Raw genomic sequence first — 5374 nt, 5'->3', positions numbered from 1 at the left:
TAGGTGTGGGCGTGATTGCAAAACCAGTACCAAGGTAGGCGTCTGAGTACCCTTGGTGTGTGTGTGTGTGTGTGTGTGTGTGTGTGTGTGTGTGTGTGTGTGTGTGTGTGTGTGTGTGTGTTTTGTTTGTGTTGTTTGTGTGTGTGTGTTGTTTGTGTGTGTGTGTGTGTGTGTGTGTGTGTGTGTGTGTGTGTGTCTGTTGTTTGTGTGTGTGTGTGTTGTTTGTGTTGTTTGTGTGTGTGTGTTTGTGTTGTTTGTGTGTGTGTGTATGTGTGTGTGTGTGTGTGCATTTGTTTGTGTGTGTGTGTGTGTGTGTGTGTGTGTGTGTGTGTGTGTGTGTGTGTGTGTGTGTGTGTGTGTGTGTGTGTGTGTTTCACCGGTGCGTGACAAACAAGCACACGCACGCAAACACACACACACATACACATACACATACACATGCACATGCACATACACACGAGGGTACTGCAACGCCTACCGTAGCACTGGTATGTTTAGGAGTTTTTTATGTATACAGGTATACGTAGGTAAACAGGAACCTAACACGTGGCCATCTAGACAAATCGAGCGGAAAGTCATAAGTCGTAAAACCGCTAAACACACCACCTTGGTCTGTATTCAAGGGCAAGACCCCTTTCAAATATATGCCCCCCCCCCCACTGCGCTGGCGAAGGCGATATGTAGTTTATATACTGTATATATATATATATATATATATATATATATATATATATATATATATATATATACATATATATATATATACATATATATATATATATACATATATATATATATATATATATATGCGTGTGCGCGTGCGCGCGCGTGCGTGCGTATGTGATTGTGTGTATGAATGTAGGTAGGTAGGTAATTCATAGATAAATTTGATGACATATAAAAGGGAAAGAATGATGACAAAAAGAAGAGTCGTTTATACTAGGAGTGAGACTGAAAATGAAAAACTCGGTCGGTCCAAAAGACGTAATCATGAGCGCGCGGCCGTTCCCCAAAAGGTGTTTTCACAGCGCCACACCTAATATTTGGTGATAGCATCCTCGTGGCCTCGCGCCGCATCGGGGAATATTGGATGGCGGACGCTTTGCAAAGTTTGTGCGCGCTGATCAGTTTAACACAAGTTTTCATTGTGAGAGTGAGAGAGGCAGGGTGTCCGCGGACGTAATTGTGTTTGCAGCCGAACCGGACGGAGATTGTTGTAGTTCCGGGGACTGAAATAGCACTCCACATCTGAGGAAATGTCTCTGTACTCACGCAGGGGATGTCCCCAGGAGAAAAAAGTCAGTCTCTTCGCGGTCGCCTGTGTGTGAAACTGAAGCTCGATCCTTCATTTATTGAGAAAGGAAAAAAAATGGCCAAAGTTTGGGAGTGTTGGTTACACCCGACCCTTTTTGAGAATCCCATTGTTTCATGCCAGTTTCTGTTTTATAAACCCTGACTATAGGAAGCATCATATTCTAACTATCCAATCAGATGACATGTGTTGTATGAGCCCATAAGAGACCGAAGACTGGCTTTGTCTTACCTTTTCCCTCGCCTTTGTCACTCCCACTAATGTCTTTAGATGCCTCGCCAGGCGTACAGATAGACAGGACATTTTCCTTGGCGTCTAAGCCTTTTATATACTTGTTATTTATTTATTTGTTTATTTATTTACTTCTTGTAAATGCAGTAAAATTAAGGTGCTTGCCACACAGTTCTCCTGTAAACTATTTGATTTTCTTGCTGGAAGACGGTCGTAGTAATAACACTATAACCTTCTGTGCAGTTTCCTTGAGTTCAACGTCCCTGTTTAAAGAGAGGCATGTGTACTGGCATAGATCTTATATTGTCAGGAAGAAACAGAATGGAAAGTAATAGATCTCATAGGAAACCTCCTCGATTCACCGTATGTTCACTGCGCGAAAGTAGCAAAGGCTTCAAAGGTCACCGCAGCGCCACTTATTGGACTTCTGCCCGATTAAACAGGGTGAAAATGGCCTGCCTGGGAACAAGAGAAGTTAAGGTTTAGAATGCCTCATACAAACTAAATTGATATCTTTTGTTTCAAATTATATATATACATATATATATATATATATATATATATATATATATATATAGTAAAAGAAAGAGGCAGAGTGAGAGTGAGGGTGAGGGTGAGGGTGAGGGTGAGGGTGAGGGTGAGGGTGAGGGTGAGGGTGAGGGTGAGGGTGAGGGTGAGGGTGAGGGTGAGAGTGAGAGTGAGAGTGAGAGTGAGAGTGAGAGTGAGAGTGAGAGTGAGAGTGAGAGTGAGAGTGAGAGTGAGAGTGAGAGAGAGAGAGAGAGAGAGAGAGAGAGAGAGAGAGAGAGAGAGAGAGAGAGAGAGAGAGAAAGTGACCAAAACAAGTTAAATTCAAGCGAGAAGGAAAGCGATGAAGAGCGAGTGTGACAATCCTCGCCCGGAAAGCACGCAAACTTTCCCTGGTCATCTTCAAGACTCGATGGACGACCTCCTTCCTTGAAGGTGTCGCACTGTTTGCCGCGCTACCATAGCCACGCCTTCCCTTCCTCTTTCTCCCTCTCCCTCCTTCCCCTTCTCCATTTCTCTCTCCTCCTCCTACTCTTCCTCCTCCTCCTCCTTCTCCTCACCTCATTCTATCCTTGTTCCTTGTCTTCCCTCCTACCCCATTCTCACCCACCCATCCCTTCTCCCTCCCTCCCTCCCTCCTCCACACTTACCCCCGCGTCCAGACTCGCCGAAAACTCCGTTGGGGACTCTTCATCGACCCCCCCACCCACACACACACACGCACAAACTTGTCATTTTCTCACTTGCGTCACAAATACCCCAGCGACAATGACAATTCATATTGCTTTGCACCTAACACTTCAAGCGGCGCACTTCAAGCTCGACCTGGATCGAGAAGCTTACCTCTATGTCCGTGCATGGTAAATTATGTATACACGTGTGTGTGTGTGTGTTTCCATGCTTGCGCCCATGTGTGTATCCATAAGTATTTTGAGAATGCTAATGGCCTGGGCTCTACCAGGTGATCCATGGTATATTACGTCAAAGGTCATAGGGGAGGGGCTTAGGCCAGATCGAACAAGGGAGGATGATTGGCCAGAGATGAGCAGGAAGGGGAGGAGCGCGTGCCAGGGGCTAAGACTAAAAGGGGAAAGTGGTCGAAGGGAAGGGCGGAGAAGAAGACTCTCTTTAAGCTGAAGGGATTCAATCGAATATTCCCACGGCCTGAGTCGGGGAGACCTTTCTCACGTCATCGAAGAAGGCTGCCATAAGGTCAGCCGAACTTTAAGGGGAAATTGATGAATTCCTCATGATGCGTGCAGGCCTCCTGGAGAAAGGATGATTGGGAGGGAGAGGGGGGGGGAGCTCATAAGAGACCGAAGGAATGAGGTTAAGAGCATGAGGGGATGGCTGGAAATTGAAAGTTGGGCCTAATGAAAGCTCGGCGATTTGTTTTAGGGAGAGAGATTGAAAAGGCAGATTGAAGTTCGGGATTCTTCGAATGTAATTGTTCCAGATTGAGGGGAATTCTTATTGACTTTAGTGAATTCATGAAAAATTACATATACCCATCAAAATGACTTGAAGAAGCTTTTATATTTTTTAAAACTTCATTTCTTCTTTCTGTTCGGCATAAATCCCTTTTCAGCTTTTATTCTTTTACCTGTAATTACCTCCAATTTAGTCTGCCCATTGTGTTTTCTACGCTCTTGTGTGTTTGCGTGCAGTGCGTGAGGTCTGCCATCAATCCTGAGGCAGTAGTGAGTTGACTCTATTTGTCACACACGTGACACATCCACCTGTTGACGCTGTGGCTTCTCATCAAAAGATCCCATTATATTTTACGTGATTTCGTTCCTATTTTCTTTCTGGAGTTCGTTCTATACTTGTTTTTTTCTATAATAAGTTGTTTAATACACGTTCTAGCGTGAATATTTATTTTATTTTCTACTTGTTTTACTCCTGTAATATGTGTACCCATATGACACGAAAGAAGGAAGCGGAATCGGCGCACAAGCCTACGGACGTACTCTCCCGATTTCATTATTAGTCCCATCAGGGAGTAAATCGGTTTGGCTGACATACCCAATTGTTGGTACAGACGTATGAACACGCTAGAGAAAAGGGGATGATTAAACTGGAGATAGAGACGAGAGATAAGAAAGAGAAGATGTTATTGTTTTATAATAGAGGTGAAAGATGTCATAGTAGAAGTGATTCTCTATTGACGCTATATGTTAGTTGCACTGTTAGTTTTGTTTCAATATTAGTGTCTCTCAAAAATGGTAATGTTTCAAAGTGTGTGTAGGAGGGGCTACTGTCATGAGTGATCACATTAACAGGAAGTTAAATACATTTCTGTTGGAACTAAGCAAGTGGAGGTCTCTTCATGTTAACGGCTGTACTAGTTGAGAATGGATCATATGTTATGAATCTTGTAAATATGTTTTATAATGTGTTTCGATTTTAGTATTGTATATTACATAACGACAACAAATAAATCAAGGTTTGGGTATGAAGCCATACCTATATTCTTTTCCAGACAATTGAGTATATTTATTTATCATTTTACCCACCATTCTATGGTTTATTTTCATTTTATATTTATTTTTTTTTTTCTTTCCAGGTGAGAGACAACTTCCATTGTTTTGAGTAACGTAAGTAGCGAAATCTGCGTTATGCGTTTTACTATTATATGCGCACTGGACCTCCCCTTATCTTACCAGACGGCGCCAATGAATGGAGTTGAATCAGGTATTAAAGGAGAGTTTCGTGTGCATGGAGGATGGGGGTAGATGATAGCTAGGAATGAATAGAATAGAATTTGTGATCAGTTGAAATCATAGTAAAGGGGGTATCACACGAGAAGCAGCTAATGGATGTGCAATATGTTAAACGCCACCGCGTTATATTTGCGGGAGGAATCGAACGGGAGTGGATGGGTTCTACGCGGCAACGCTTGGTATAATGAGCAACGCAAAGTGTGTGTGTGTGTGTGTAATTTTTCTTTTTTTGGAAGTTATCAAAATCACAAGGACGCTGAAAATGGTATGTCTTAGAGGCGTAACCGGTATCATGTAGAGAAATACGCTATGTGTTGTATGTTACTATGTGAACTGTAGTGTACTATGTGAAAAGTGATGATACTGTGTAGGAAAACAGTTCTTGTGACATCCCCATAATGTTGAAAGTACCGTTTTTTTAAATAATACCTTGATATTCTTTTTGCTATCCCCAGGTCTTGGAGTTTGTGCTCCAGTAGAGAGATAGGTAGACCTGATCATGGACATAGTGTCAAATACATTAAAAGACCAATGATATTTTGGGTCTTACCAATGTGGATTTCGCTTTACTTTGAAGAGAAAC

The 5374-nt window shown here is 42.6% G+C and overlaps 1 non-coding gene across 1 annotated transcript in view; it reads left to right on the top strand.

Moving 5' to 3' along the window:
* LOC122255615 (SNF related kinase) overlaps positions 1–4794 on the top strand; it is a 50003-nt gene extending 45209 nt beyond the window's left edge. The window contains exon 3 of the transcript XR_015191672.1: positions 4635–4794. This is a non-coding gene — a transcript (SNF related kinase). The remainder of the gene's footprint in view (positions 1–4634) is intronic.
* The last annotated feature ends 580 nt before the right edge of the window (positions 4795–5374 follow it).

This window comes from Penaeus japonicus, unplaced genomic scaffold (genome assembly GCF_977035675.1).
Source record: "Penaeus japonicus unplaced genomic scaffold, GWHDUDI00000001_assembly GWHDUDI00000015, whole genome shotgun sequence".
Classification (NCBI taxonomy): domain Eukaryota; kingdom Metazoa; phylum Arthropoda; class Malacostraca; order Decapoda; family Penaeidae; genus Penaeus; species Penaeus japonicus.
Note: the sequence above shows the minus strand (reverse complement) of the source record. Positions and strands in the feature narration are given on the sequence as shown.